The following is a 16,573-nucleotide window of genomic DNA, read 5'->3' on the forward strand; positions in this document are numbered from 1 at the left end:
CCATTAGATTATGTATTGGGAACATAAAAGGTTATATTGGGAAAGACTAAGGATTTCTGATAATTGTGCATAAAATCTCAGTTCATTGTGAGTGTTTACCAGGGGCAGAGGAGGATGTTGGGAATGTGACACAGGATCCCCAAACTAGGACAAGTCAGGGAATCTGAATAGCCAGAATTTGTGCTGTGGTAGCACACAAGAAAAGATCTAAGGGAGAACAATATTTCTCAGGGATGGGAGATGCTCATATGGAACTGCTGCCATTGCTTAAATCACTATCCCCAAACCCATTGTCAGCCATTATCTGTGTCCTGGAGACTGACCTCCAAGGACTACAGCACATAGGCTCTCTTGTCATATGATTTCCAATTGGCTTTAGTCACACGATTCTTAACAGATCAATGACAGAAAGAGAGGCAAGGAATTTCTTCCTCTCCTCCCTTCATTTTTAAGAGCATATCTTGCCCCTTCTCTGAGTCTACTTCCTGGCTGCCATGAGGTGAGCAGCTTCTTGCATATCTTGCTGCCATGATATGCTGCCTTACTTTCATTTATAAAGCAATGGATCCAGTTGCCCTTGGTCTGAAACCTCAGAAACTATGAGCCAAAATAAAAATCTTCCTCCTCACCAGGTGAGGTAGCTCATGCCTGTAATCCTAGCTACTCAGGAGGCTGAGATCTGAGGATCAAGGTTCAAAGCCAGCCCAAGCACTAAAGAACTTCAGACTCATCTCTAATTAACCTCTAGAAAATGAGAAGTGAGGCTTGCCTCAAGGATAGGGTGGTAACCTTGAGCTGAAGAGCTCAGGGACATCGCCCAAGCCAAGTTCAAGCCTCATGACCCACACACACAAAAAAATCTTTCACAATTATTTGTCATAACAAGAAAAGTCTAATTAATACAACTCCATTTACCATTCTCCTCTATGGTTAGATTGAAGTTGTGTTACCAAGTTCTGTCAAGGAGATGAGGAATAATGATTCTAGGTCTGCCCATAAAACACTCCTGCCTGTCTTCTTCCTCTTCCATGCAGTAGAGGAAATAATAGATATATTGGAGTTATATGTTTAAAGGTGGAAGAAGCTTGGGTCCTTGAGTCTACAGCTTGGAGGAGAACTTCCCAATTGCATTTAATTCTGATGCTAGAGAGAAATCTGCCTTTATTAGATTAGGCCACTGAGATTCTGAGGGTGAGTGCTTTGTTATAGAAATTATGGTCAGTTACCCTGACTAATGTAGTAAAAGTTTTCAATGAAAGGTCACCTAGAGCAATGGAAAATCCATGGAATAAATACAAGGAAGCAGTACAGTAATGTGAGTTTATGAGGAGCATAATGTTATTGCTTTGTGAAAATAGCAGGGATTTAGGTATCGGAGATTATATCCAGGCTTCACTTCTACTTCAGTGCTCTGTGCAAGGTAATTTTTTATCTTCTTAATTTGTAAAATGGGAATACAGTTTATCTCACAAAGGGAGAGTATGTATTTATATATTATTGTAGCTGAGAGTCAATGAGAGTTCCTTCTTTGTTCTCTTAGCAGTGAATTCTAAACTCAGTGCTTCTGGACAGTGGTAAATAATTTCAGTTTTGGAAGATTTCAGTCTTCAAATGGTCCTTTCTAATCTCTAGTGGCAAAAGACATTATCATGAGCATCCTGGTAAATAGATTGGAGTACTGACTGGGAAAGAAAAGAATTTCCATTAAGTCTTGAACTTGGACATTACTTTTTTCATATCTTTTCCACGCCTTGGTGAAGTTTGCATGATACCTACTATGTATGTCAAGCCAAGAAAAATCAGGACTTTCTAATCTATTTCTTCCCTTAATTCATCAATGAACATATCTTTTGCTAAAGAGAAGGGATTCCCCAAGGAACATTGTTCTGCTTCAAAAGGACTTATTTTTTCATTCCTCTCTTCAGTGTTCAGTACCAGGCATACATGAGGATCACATCTAGGCCCAGAAATAACTACAATGATAGATTAGACATATCCTGCCCTGAAGAGCTTATGTTCTTGCAGAAGAGAGGGTAATTTAGCCTCATCAATAATGAAAAGGATGACTAGGGAGAGCTAAGCATGGAAGGGATAAAATGTCATGGAATTGTGAGGAAAGGAAACTGCTTCTAACGGAAAGAGATCACGGGAGTATTTGAATAAATCTTGAAGTTAGGGGTGGGGTTTGAGCCTATGAAGTGGAAGGGAGGCTCAAATGTGGGAGCGGGAGTGAGAGTCATGGGAAAGTGGTAGATAGAGATTGCTTTCTTTTTGTCTTTATCAGCAAAGCAAATGTTCTCAGACTCAAAAGAGGTGTGTGTGTGTGTGTGTGTGTGTGTGTGTGTGTGTGTGTGTGTGTGTCCAGAGATTGAACTTGGATCTTTGCACTTGTTAGATTAACTCATTTGACTCTCTTGTTTTTGTCTGCACCATCATGGATGCGAATTTCTCACCTTTCTTTCTCCTGAGTAAGTGAGATCATAGTATTCCCTACCATTCCCACTCGAAGGGCAAGACTGAGGCTCCGGATTAGGAACGGGTCAGCTGTGGAATGATGCACCTTTGTGAGAAAGGTTATGGGTACAAGGTACTCAGAGGACTTGTCATTCCCTCTGTTTATTCGCATCTCCACAAAGGACCACCAAGAATGTTGCCTAGGTCACCTGCCTAGAAAGAAAGCTATTCCTTCCCAGTCTACCCTCTAACGTGCTCCAACCATCAAGAATTTCTGCCCTTCCAGTCCAACTTAATGGCACAAAGACCCTGGCTTCCCATTCAGCCAAGTTGATGTCTGAGAAGGGTGGAAGGAGAGGACATCAGACCCTGAGAAACAGGCCTAATGAGCACATCACAGGAAGTCTATGGGATTTAAAGTTTATGCTGTGTGCCTTTGCTTTGACCTCAATTTCACAGTCCCAGTCTTTCTCAGGGCCTTTCTCTACCTTCTTGAAAGCTGTGCAGTGAGGTTATCCTTCATCGCTGAGGCCATCTTCCCATCATTTGTGCTAGGAAGGTGACATATTTCCCTTTCCTCCTAAAGGTCAAGCCAATTTACTTTGTGTGAGGGAGTCTAGTGTGCTTGTCACGCATGGCAGTCAGGCCTTGATCGATGTCAAGTGGCTACAGTGGCTCGAAGGCAGCACCTGCCTCTTCTAGGTAAGCAGCCAGGGTACTTGATGGCTTTGCCCTGAGAGATGGAGTCCAAGTGCAAGTTCAGAGGTCTGTGGTAATAGCTGCCCTCCATAAACCCTCCTGATTATCAGTTTGCTTCAGTCGTCCCATCTTTCCAGCCTCAGTTCCTCTGCTAACCTCCAGTGTCACAATGGAGGCAACCTTGTCTCATTAGCAGTGATTCTCCCAGGCTGACTCAGGAGCTGCACTCACACTGAAGTTTTCTGCCTAGAAATGTAGAGGGCCCTCTCTGTCTCTGTCTCTCTGTCTCTGTCTCTGTCTCTCTGTCTCTGTCTCTGTCTCTCTCTCTCTGTCTCTCTCTCTCTCTGTCTGTCTCTCTCTGTCTCTCTCTCTGTCTCTCTCTCTGTCTCTCTCTCTCTGTCTCTCTGTCTCTCTCTCTGTCTCTGTCTCTCTCTCTCTCTCTCTCTTTCTCTCTCTCTCTCTCTCTGTCTCTCTCTCCCTCTGTGCTAATTATACTTCACAATTAAGACCTTGGCTCTTAGCTAGGTGTCAATGGCTCATGCTTTAAGATACTAGCTACTCAGAAGGCTGGGTGAGATGTGAGGACCATGGAGCACAGCAGCCAGGCAGACAAAGCTAAGAAACTCTTAACTCCAGTTAACCATCTGAAAGCCAAAGTGAATGTGTGGCTTAAGTGAGAGTCCCAGCCTTGCATGAAAAAGCCAAGTGAGATAGCACAAGGTCCTAAGTTCATGCCCCAGTGTAGTACCAATAAGTACACGTGTGCACACACACACACATATACACACATATACACACACACAGACACACACACACAGATCTTGGTTTTGCCCATGTTACATTATATTATTATTATTATTATTGTTATTATTATTAGCTCTCTGTCCTCAGGTTTGAACTCAGGGCCTAAGTGCTCTTCTTGAGCTTTTTTTGTTCAAGGCTAATGCTCCACCACTTGAGACACATCTCTACTTCTGGCATTTTTTGTGTTTGTTTAATTGGAAGAATCTCATGGACTTTCCTGCTAGTCTTGATCCATGATCTTCAGCCCTCAGCTTCCAGAGTAGCTAGGATCACAGAAATAAGCCACTGGTGCCGGGCTGTCACATTAATTTTTTTAAAAATATGAATTGATTAATATTGGCAAACACTATGATGCACGGAAATAATGGTTTCTCTCACTATTAGCACACTCATTCCTCTGTTTTCCCAATCCATCTTTTAAAGAAAATAGCTCATAGCTACAGAATGGCAGATAAAAGTGGTGTTAGGAGTTATTGGGCATGGCCTCAGGTTTTAGATGAGAGAACAAGATTCAAGGAGGGCGGGGACTTGAGGACTAGAAAACATGTTCCTTCTTTGTGGCTGGGAAGAGCTTGATGGTTTTCATATTCCTTTGCCTTTGGTGTCTGACTCCTCCATTAAAACAACAAGAGATGTGAAATGAACAAGTAAACAGAGTGAACTGTTTCCATTTTATAGTCTCATGAGAAGAAATCCCTCTCGTGCTTTATAATCCCCTCTCCCCTTAGCTCCTCAAAGGTTCTGGGCATCCATTTCAACACATACCGGACCCTGCTCTCTGTGAGAACCACAGCTGGCATTGCTTTTTTGCCCGTGCTGATGGAGAGCTCCGGCACCTCTGATTGGAGCAGGATGAGACACCTGACCCTCGATAATTTTATTCATAGTTGAACATCTGCCAATGGTATGGCCTGATGCCAGGCACCAAACTGACAGCTTATAGAAATTGTATTTCCTGAGCTATAGGTGCTGGACCTAGGAGGCAGTGCAGATTTCAAAAGCAGAACGACTCTATTGGGTCCTGTGCAGCAAGAATAAGCAGAAAAAGATATTTTTTGTTTTGTTTTTGCCAGTCCTGGGCTTGAGCTCAGGGCCTGAGCACTGTCCTTGGACTTTCTCAAGGCTAGAGCTCTACCACGTGAGCCTCAGCACCACTTCCAGCTTTTTCTTTCTGTGTATGTGGTATCAAACCCAGGTCTTCGTGCTAGTCAAGCACTCTACCACTAGGCCAAACTCCCAGCCCCTTGTTTTTTTTTTGTTTGTTTGTTTGTTTTTGTTTTTTAAGGAAGGAAGAAGATGGACTCAATGTAGACAAACATGGACATGAGCAACCATGTGGCTCAAGAGAAAAAAAGCCTCAAGTCTTTGTGACTTTAAGAATCCAAGGTCCTGGGCTGGGAGTTTGGCCTAGTGGTAGAGTGCTTGCCTAGCATGCATGAAGACCCGGGTTTGATTCCTCAGTACCACATACATTGAAAAAAAAAGGCGGAAGTGGTGCTGTGCCTCAAGTGGTAGAGCCCTTGACTTGAGCCACGGACAGTGCTCAGGCCCTGAGTTCAAGCCCTGGGACTGGCAAAAAAAAAAAAAAAAGAAAAAAAGAAAAAAGAAAAAAAAAATCCAAGGTTCTGCTGAATTTCCTTACCTCACTCCACTGGTGTGGATTTCCACAACCGTCTCTCTCTCCACCTTTATTTGCATTGGCTTTATTCCCTTACAGTCACACTTTCCTAATCAGATTGTTATCTTGTGTAGCCACATGTTTGAGTCTTGTTCTTCAAAGTAGGAACAAAAGCTCAAAGGTCAGAGATTAATGTCTATCCTTTGGGAAATCTTTCCAGGTAATTTGTACATATGACAGCTGTTGAAAGGTTGGGCTGAAAGGCTTTCTGGAAATACAGTTCTATAAACCCTTTTAAACATTTACATCAATTGGCCCCAAGGAAGCCTTTTTGAACTGTCTAACATAAAGCTACTCAATGCTGCCATTGTAATTGTTAAGGAAAATAAATTCTAGCCTGTGTATGCAGCCCCCATCTCTCCAGATTTGGCCAGCTGACAGGTGGAGACAGGTTAAGAGGGACAGCAATAACAGAAGTCACTGCCTCCTGGAGAGCTTCAGGTCCTGAAAAAAAACAGTACATGAGATTCTCTGAGAGCTTTGGTCTTTGGCTGGGGAGTTCCTGTTCTACAGGGACGACTTGAGTTGTTTTATTTTCCTTCTTCTGGAGCTGTTAGTTCTCATTTTATTTCTCATTTTCTCCAGCTGGACTTTAGCCCAGGCCTTGATGAACACGACTTCCTTCCCAACAGTTGTCAGGGGCTCACTGAGCTGAGAGAAAGGGAGCAGTGGACTACCACGCGTTAGAGGTATCCATGGAGGTGCAGATAGACTAAGGATCGTCTCTACAGAAGCCTTGGCTGAAAGGAATGCGGATCTATGAAGAGCAGGGCTGGCCAGAGACTGAGACATGGACCACGGCTCCTTCCAGAGGACTGCAGTGTTGACAGTGCATGAGGCCTGCCCTCCTCCATTGCCAGGCCTCCAAAAAAGCCTTGGGAATTGCCTCTGGGCAGGCCTGTAAACATTACACAGGCTTTAAAGGAAAGAACATGTCACCCAAATGTGCCTCTTGAATTCAAGAAGGCATTTAGGTACCCAAAGCAGGAAAACCTTCCACCTCTGGGTTTGCCTGAAAACAGAGTGGTCCCTTCTTCCTGCTGTACCAGGAAAGGTGAAAGTTATGACTGGAGACAACTTTAGATCTTTATTAACCTAGAGACAGACCCACAGGAATTCACACAACCAGTGCTAAGAGCTCACCTTTCTCTACTATTAGTGCCATGTACATGTTTACATATATACATGCACGTACATACACACTCAGAAAATCACTGTATCCCTTCTGTAGACTTTAACCAGCTCTAGAACTGAGTACTCCCAGCACTGAGCCTGGCGTGGTCTTGGAGACCTTCAGACAAAGGGAAAGACTGGGGCATGAGAATTGTGCAGTTAGATGTTTGCAAGTCCTCTTCACAGTTGGCCTTGTTTCTCCCTCCCTTTCATGGATTCCCCTCCCACTCACTGTCCACTCAGTGGACCATTTATTAAAAATAAATGCTTGTATCTCCACGAGTTCTCTAGTGTGAACTCTGACCTGGGAGAATCAGACCAGAACTTATTAATATGAAGAAATCATCAATAAATTAAATAGCTAAAGTGATCATAAAATACCAATAGGTTCTCTACTTAATGCTCTTCTCTACTGTATAATATCTGCAGCAGTAACCTATTTTTCTTTTTTGAGATAGTAGATGGATTTCGAGATTTGCCTGGTTGGGAATGACACCGCAGCAAGAGTAGATTTGGGCCTCATATTCCAGCAATTCCTGCTATGCCCTACAGACAGAAAGCTCTTGGAGGTAGTACTGGGGCTATTGTGAGGTGTAGAAGTGGGAGCAAAGATGGGAGCAGGGCCAGATCCTATGCACAGTAGAAACCTTTTAAAAGCTTTGGATTTTTCTGGTTGCCAGTGGCTCACACCTGTAATCCTAGCTACTCAGGAGGCTGAGATCTGAGGAGTAAGGTTTAAAGCCAGCCAGGGCACAAAAGGACCTGAGACTCATCTCCAATTAACCTCTAGAAAATGGGACGTGGGGCTTGGCTCAAGGGTAGGTCGGTAGCCTAGAGCTGAAGAGCTCAGGGACAGTGCCCAAGCCCCATGATCCACAAAAATAAATAAAATAAAATAAATTAATTAATTAATAAATGGAAAGGAAAAGGAAAAAAAGACTTTGGATTTAGGCTGGTCATTGTGGCTCACTCCTGAAGCCCCTGCTTTTGGGGAGGCAGAAACTGGAGGTCACAGACTGAAGCCAGCCTAGGTTTAGACTCTATCTAAAAAATTAAAAAATAAAAGAACTGGGTTATGACTCAAGTGGTAGAATACTTGTGTAGTGAATTCAGAGCTCTGGGTTTAATCCTCAGTACCACAAAAGCAAGATAATACTGAATTTCAGTTTGGACACAGAAGGACTAGGAGTCTCTAGGAGGCTTGTGACTGCAAGGGAGAATTTCTTTTCCAGTTCAAAGACTATATACTAGAAGAATGTGTGGATGTGCCAGTTCATTCCTGAAGTACAGGGCCATTTTGGAGGAATTGGTGCTGCACCTTTGTGGCCTTTTAGTACAATTTCTGGGAGCTGGGAGCCCATTGTGTTATCAAGAGATCCTTCATGGCTTGATACTCTTTCCTCTCCACCCTCCCTCCTTCATGTTTCAAGAATAGATGTCCAATCTGTGATGAAAAACAAGGTTGCTCCTATTTTTCTCTGTAATATTGCCACTCAAATTAATTCACCAAGGGAATGGGCCTATAATTCGCAGTTAGAAGAAATCATCATTAAACTTTTTAACTCGAACTGTTGAGCAGTAAATCAACAGAAACTCCACTCCCAGTGAGGCAGAGCGCTCCTCCCTAGACAGCAGCTGAGCAACTCTGACTGGTTGCAGGCACCTCAGCTGCTCAGACATTGACCTTCTCCTGCCCTCTGAGGTCATGTGTAGAACTGGCCAACTAATTGCAGCTTTGCAGAATACTAACCATTACAATAAGTCAAACATGGTGTCTGAAAAATCTTTTAAGAGGTTAAAGATAAAGTCAATATTTGCAAGTTCTTCCTTTCAGATACAAAATGGCTTCCCAGCTTAATATCATTTCCAAAATATTTTATTATATAGCTACTATGTCTCAGGCATTATTCTAAGTACTTTGTATATGTTATTTAATTCACACAAGAACCTTATTTTGGTTCAAGCAATTATTATGTCTATGTAATACTGAACTGTAGGTGTCAGTTTGACGGGGTTATAGGATGCCTGGATCGTTGGTTAACTACTTTCTGGGTGTGTCTGTGAGGACATTTCTGATTATGATCTGCATTTGAGTTGGTAGATGGAAGATAGCAAATGACTCTCACTATATGGGTGAGCCTCCTTCAGAGCATTAAAGGTCTGAATAGACAAAAAGCTCAATGAAAAAGAATTCTCTTTCTTGATTAAGAGCTGAGACATTGGTCTTCAGTCTTCAGACGTGGACATCGATGGAACTTACATTGGCTTTGGGGGCTTTGGGCATGGTCTGGAGTTACACAATATCCTTCTTGGGTCTCCAGACAGCTGACGGCAGATCTCAGAATGTCTCAGCCTCCACAACCCAGGGCCATTTCTTTATAGCCAACTCTCCACTTCTTTCCCTCTCTCTTCTCTCTCATTCTCTTACCCTCAGTCTTTCCTTTTCTCTCTCTTCTTCCTCTGCTCCCCCCCACCCCCCGCCCGGCATACCTTGAAGTCTTCCTAAGTATAGTGCATGTAATCTTTCCCTTTGTTTTCCTGCCCAGCTCTCTACAAACATTGGGTAAAAGCACATATCATTTTCCTACTGTTGGAAGGAAGAGAAAAAGTATAAAGAAGCTAGAAATTAAAAAAAAAAAGCAAAACCAGACCCCAACAAACAAAACCTATGGTTTCCTTTGAGAAGTACAGCAAGACAAAAATTCAGCAGGTGCTTCTCCAAATGTTTCCTTCCAACTTTGAGACCAAGCGTCTCCCTTGTGAGTGTAGTACACGATGAACTTGGGGGGGATTTGTGTTCTAAGACTTGACATATTACCGATGAGAAAGAAGGCTCCCCAATCATGGAAAGAACTGGAGTGTTAGAAGTACTGAAGGGTTGACTCCATGGTTGTTCTCCTGTCGCTGGCATTGGCACAGTTTATGAGTGGCCTGGTGCTGACATTCTCTCCACAGAGCCTCCCTCCTCCCTCCCAGGCCATGGAGCCCCCCTGGCGGGTGAGACCAAGGTCAACATTCCAACCGAAATGACAGACAGATAGGATGGAGTTACATGAAGAATGAATTCCAAGAGTTCTCTACATAGCTGCAGCATCCTGCAAATGCCATGATAGCGAATGTGCAATATATAATAAGCTAGAGCATCAGAAAAGTTGCGAACTAAATTCATCTCCCTGCCCTCCTCAGCCTGCTAGGTACATTAATAGGACTTACCTAGCCCATTTTCCTCGTTAGCATAATCTTATTGCTTCCAGGGATTCATGTCAGGAAGACAAAAATTACAGTGACTTTACTGTTCATAGCTATTTTTGTGTATGTGTCAGCGTGGCCAGGTTATGGTACTTAGTCTGGATGTCCCCATAAAGATACATTTCAGATGTGCAGAACATTCCCTGGCATCACTGGGGAGCACAAATGAGATGAAAATGATTTGGAAAAAATGACTATTGTAAATCTTCTGTTGTCACATTGTGGGGGTGCTGGACTTATTCTTACATCAATTCTTATGCCATTTTCAATTTCCTTCACTGGGAGAAATTTCTCAAAGCAACAGCAAATTGAGTTGTTGGGACTGAGCCTTGTCATTAGAAAAGGAAATTGTGGCACTATTTCTCTCTTCATTATTATGGTCCCATTAAGCCATTTAGAAATGTTGCCTGTTAAAGAGGCCTCCATCTCTGCCTATGGCAAACGATAGGGCTAAGTCTCTTTCCCCTTCCACGGTGCCATTTCTTCCTTTCAGAAGGAACTTCCTATGTTGTGGCATCTCACTAAGAAAAATTTGATGTGGTCAACTTTTAGGAACAACAGAAATAATGTGTGGATGACAAATGGGAACTGAGAAATGATTTTAGTGAGATAAATGCGAGTTACATTTGACTATGATGCTGCCCTTACTGGCATTGGTGGCTGCTCCTTTTTATATTGCTAACATTTTTTTTTGCCAGTCCTGGGGCTTGAACCCAGGGCCTGAGCACTGTCCTTGGGCTTTCCTCAAGGCTAGGGCTCTACCACTTGAGCCGCAGCACTACTTCTGGCTTTTTTCTAGGTATGTGGTACCGAGGAACTTAACCTGGATCTTCATGCATGCTAAGCAGGCACTCTACCACTAGGCCAAACTCCTGGCCCTATTGCTGACATTTTTATTTTGTTTGCCAGTCCTGGGTTTGAGCTCAGGGTCTGAGCACTGTCCTTGGACTTTCTCAAGGCTAGAGCTCTACCACTTGAGCCTCAGCACCACTTCCGGCTTTTTTTTCTATATATGTTGTACTGAGGAATTGAACCCGCATCTTCATGCATGCTAGGCAAGCACTCTTACCACTAGGCCAAACTGCCGGCCCCAATTGCTAACATTTTTAAGGAAGGGTCAGAAGATGGAAATGGGGGAGCCTCCATCAAGGAAGAAGGCTGCTATAGTTTGTATCTGGAATGTTCGCAGAAGCTCATGCATTAAAGGCTTGGTCACCAGTATAAGGTTCTGTTGAGTGGTGGTAGAGCCTTAGGGCCCAGTAGAAGGAAGTTAGGTTATTAGGGGTGTGTCTTTGAAAGGGACCCTATCACCTTCCTATCTCTTTGCTTCTCACTGCCATGAGGTAAATGTGTCTCTGACACTGTGTTTTAGTCAAGATATGTGGTGTAGTCATGGGGCCAGAGCAATGAGGTCAAGAAATCATGGACTGAAACGTTTGAAACCATGAATTAAAATAAACCTTTCTTTTTTTTTTAAAGCCTATTGTCTCAGGTACTTGTTACAGTCATGAAAAAACTGACAGTACAGATTCATTGAGCTCTTAGCAAAAGAACATTAGATCACAGTGTTTAAATAAACTGGGATTGTTTTTAAATTTTTTATTGTTATTGTAAAGATGATGTGCAGAGGGGTTACAGTTTCAAAAGTGAGGTAAAGTGCACATTTCTTTCTAGACAATATCATTCCCCTCCCTTGCCCTCTCCCAGTTTTTCCCTACCATCCCCTCCACAAGTTGTTTCATTCATTTTCAATGTGGGGTCCAGGGAGTACCAGTGCTGCATTTATTCACCTTTTGTCCCTCCATTTCTGTGCATCCCTTACACTCCCAAAGACAGATAAGTAAACAAATAGAACAAAAAGAAACGAAAACAAACATGGGAAAAAGAAACAACCTCTTATTTTCATTGCCTGGGGTTCGTGTTGATAAATAGTATTTTGTATGATCAGATAATAGGGACAGTGTTACTCTCACATAAGCACTCTGGAGATGGGCCATTTTTGGCATTTCCTCAGAGGAACAGCGACGCCAGGGAAGAGATCCTAGCAACCTTTTAACACTTCTCACATGGTTGCCATATGGCTGCTATAGATCAAGCCATCACAACTTCATTCAAGAAGGCAGAATGAACAAAAATGTCATGTTTTTAAATTTAGAAACACGTATTCTAGGAGGCCTTGCAGCATCGTAGCCAGATCAACATCACATGGCAATGTCTGTTTGCTGAGGAAGAATTTAGATAGCCACCCCAGCTTTGTAGGAAAGGTATCAGGTGAATGAGGAAGGTGTGCTGATTCCACAGCTCCCATGGTTTGGGGTTTGTGACATGTCTGGCTCTTCTTTTGGCCATGCCCTGCTTTCATTACCTTGTTTCTTACTTGAGTTAGTACAAATGACTAGTTCTCAGGTCCTGTGAATTCTCTCTGATGGACTTAGCAAATAGTATGTGATTGTGTAGGGGACAAAGGGTGCGGAGAAAGCCCTGAAGAAGCCTTGGAGGAGGGATACAGACTGGCTTCCATCTACACATGTTTAAAAGACCCTGTTTTCACTCCCCAAACAGCTGAAAGCCAGTCATAGTGAAAAGCAAGTTCAGCAGCCTATGACTTTGGGGGAACGATCCCCCAGGAGTCCATTAGAGGGTAAACTGGGCTCCTCTCAGAATCAGCTCTACTTAGAACCATGAGAGCAAATTGTCCAGTCCTTTAGTGCATCTCTGTAGGGCCCATTAATGTGAAATGGAAAAGAACTTCACCAGGGCAGGCTGGGGTCTGTAAGGAGGGCCAGAGTGTCTCATCTGAGTACAGAGTGGCTGTGTTTTTATCAGAAAGGCTTTGCAAGAGTGTGGAGAGTGGGTAAAATAGGCCAGTCATTTTCTCAAGTCAGGCTCTCTAGGGCTGTCTGGGCACCCATCTGTCCTCCACCCTGTAACTCAATGAGTCCAATGAGCCAGGGACTCCTGCACCCTGATGGTCAGAATTGTCCATCACCATGGCAACCTCAAGACCAACTTCAAATGAGATCTCTTTGCTCCTTGAGGAGGCAGGTGGGCTATCTTCCCTCCCCCCAGCCCCCACCATGAGGCGGGGCAGAACACTGATGGAGAGATAGTCCAAGAAAGGCCTGAAATTAGATATTGAAGCTGCCACTCCAGCAAAAGATGGCATATGTCTGGAAGCAGAAGGTAGACAGGTGGTGTACATCCTTTGCTCTTGGCTTCTGGGAGCGTGTTTTCTTCCTCAGGTCCTCAGGCAGGAAAAGGGGCTTTGCATACAGGAAATAAGAAAAAATGGGATTGCTCTCTTAGGCAGAATTTCAATATATAAACAAGAAAATAAGGAGAATGTTTTTCTGTTACTGCTCTCTCTCTTGTGCTAACTCGTTTTTCAGAAGCACTTTGGTTTATGTGGAGAGATTTGACAATTCAATAAATCCAGCAAATTTTTATGGAGTGTCTTCTCTTTATTTTTATTTTATTGTTTATCTTCTACCTCCATTGCAACAGGCATTTCAGGCAGCTTCCAACCAAGGACATAAAAAACAGGAAAAATAACATTAAAAAGAAATCAGGACCAAAAAAGAGAAGAAAAAATATTCTAATCACAAGAGTTTACATAGCAGAACCTGAGAATTAAAATTTAACTTTGTGATTCCTGAATTTAGGCAAAAAGCAAAACAACACCCCCCCCCAAAAAAAAAACCCTCGTCAGTTTATTTTGGAGAAAAAAAAATTGTCTCATAGTAAATTCTCAAAGACACATTTCTCCAGGAGGATTTGGATTCTCTTCTTCATCACTGGCATTGGATGAGAACTATTCACACATTTATTCGTTGCCATTTGTTTAATGTGCACGACCTTGTTCTAAGCACTTTACGTGTACTATCTTATTGAGTCCTGGAAATCATCCTGTGGTGTATGGGCTGTTATGGTCCTCAGTGTGTGGATAGAAAAACGAAAGTGTGGGTGGAATTTCTCAGATATGACAGATTTGGTTTCTGGGCTATAGTTCTTTCTAAGAGGCATCTTCCTGTCCCCGACAGAACTTAGGCTAAAGGGGTCCCTACAGATCAAGATAAATGCATTTCAGAGATCTTTGAGACTATTCACATGTACCCAGAAGGTCCATGTGATTTCTTAAGAGGAAGAAGATGGGGGCACTCTTTGCTCATTCTAGTGTAGTTGCCACAAAGACCACCAACTCCTGTAGCTATTTCTTTATCTTCTGGACCCTTTTTTTGTCTTTACAAATCTGAATCTTGTAGACACCTAATACCTTACCTCTCCATGGGGCCTGGGAAAGGAGATGAATGAATGTTGGTCTTCTACCCACACCAATGAAACTGCTGGGCTTGGGGAACCCCTTGGTTATCTCTAATATCTAATAGATGGTGTGTGACCTTCTAGGTATCCTGGCTGTCATTTACCTGGATAATAGTAATCCATGTTCTCAACTTATCTTCTCACCAAAGGTTTTTCATATTGTGAGATTTGAGGTCAAAACTTGTCTAGTCAAGGTGTCCGCAGGACTCCAGAGCATTTGAAAGGCCCTGAGTACAGTACTCAGTGCTCAGCCTCATTCATTGATCTGACCAAATATAGGGGAGAGACAACTTGAAAGGAAGCAGGCTTTATTTTGCTCATGGTTTCAGAGGCATCGTCTGTCATGCTGGGAAGGATGGTGGAAAAAGATGAGTCATGCCATAACATCTGGGAAGCAGGGGGAGGAAGGGGCCAGGATAAGCTCTAGTCTCTAAGGACACACTTCCATGACCTACTTTCTCCAATTCACCCCTTCCTTCCTTTCACCAACTCTCAATAGTGCTATTGTATCATGAACCAGTCAAGAGATTAATCCAACTTGAAGGAATAGATGAGAGCTGAGGTAGATGGGGCAGGGGATATAAGAGGTGATACAGATCAAGGTGCATGTACTCGTTAATACATGTTGAGTTGAAACTTCTTTATACAGCTACTTCAAGATAATTTTTAAAAATATATATCCACTTTTTGGTCAGAGGCTTCTATCTGATCATATTTGTCATACATCTCTCTGGAAATTCTCTCATAGGTGTTTCTTAGGTGTTCCCCCTCCCCCTCCTCCCCTCCTCCTCCTCTCCTCCTCCCCTCCTCCCCTCCTCCTCCTCCCCTCCTCCTCCTCCCCTCCTCCCCTCCTCCTCCTCCTCTTCCTCCTCCTCTCCTCCTCCTCCTCCTCCTCCTCCTCTTCTTCTTCCTTCATTCTGGAGTATCAATTCAGGGCCTCTAGTTTACTAATCACTTGAACCATGCCTCTAACTCCTTTGGTGTTTCTTTATACAATCAAGATTTAACTATCACAGCCAGGCACTGATGGCTCACGCCTGTAATCCTAGCTATTCAGGAGGCTGAGATCTGAAGATCAAGATTCAAATCCAGCCTAGGCAGAAAAGTCTGTGAGACATTTACCTCCAATTAACCAGCAAAAAGCCAGAAATGTAGGTGTGGTTTAAGTGGTAGAGCTCTAGTCTTGAATAAAAAAACCTGAAGAAGAGCGTGAGGCCTTGAGTTCAAGCCCAAGTACTGGCATTAAAAAAAACAATTAACGATTACAGATGGTAAACAAGGAAATACAAATACATCATAGAATTCATCAATACTGGCCAATGCTTCATTTCTACTTTTGGGCCCCATTATTATAGCATCAAAGTTCTTCCAAAAAGGATTCCTTTGGCCCACTGTCTGACGGAATCCACTTGATGGTAGGTATGTGCTGTGGTTTGGATCTTAAATGTGCACAGAGGCCCAGATTCTACAGGCTGTTCACCAGTCAGTCGTTCTGTTGGGAGGTGGTAGAACTTTGAGAGCCGGAGCCTAATGGAAGGCGGTTGGGTAACTGGTAGTGTACCTGTGAAAGTGATATTGGGACCTTGGCTGCACTCTCTCTTTCTCCGGCCACCACTCGGTTGGGCTCCGCTTGCTTGCTTTCGCTCTCTGTCGCTTGTTGCAGTCTCGTCTCTGCCACTTCCGGCTTGGTTGTGTATGTGGGATACCGAGGAATCGAACCCGGGTCTTTGTGCATGCTAGGCAAGCACTTTAACCGCTAGGCCAAACTCCCGGGCCCCGGTGACATGTTTCTTTTACTGTATGCTTCCTGCCCTGATACTCTGCCTTACCACAGGCTCAAAGGCAACAGAATCAAGGGATCATGACCAAAACCAATGAAACTGTGAGCCAGCATAAACCTATCCTCCTTTTAAGTTGTCTTGGCCACAGTTATGGCAGCACAATAGGTCAAAACAAGTGTTAATCCTTCAGAAATGGATGCGTGGCCTGGGCTGCTGTTGCTAGACAGAAAGAGGGGGCGGGGGAGCTCATGATTAAAACCCTTTGTGTAGCTGTCATAAAGTCAATGTTCTTTTCCTCTTTCTGGTTTTCTGTCTGATTTCACAGTTTTACTTTTCTTTTCTACATTTTAGCTTATTCTGTGGATGTCTCTCTGCTTTCCTCAAAAGCCACTCTATCTCTTGTTACACTGCGTGT

The sequence above is a fragment of the Megascapheus bottae genome, chromosome 14, assembly GCF_031878675.1.
Source record: "Megascapheus bottae isolate mThoBot1 chromosome 14, mThoBot2.hap1, whole genome shotgun sequence".
In the NCBI taxonomy this organism is placed as follows: Eukaryota; Metazoa; Chordata; class Mammalia; order Rodentia; family Geomyidae; genus Megascapheus; species Megascapheus bottae.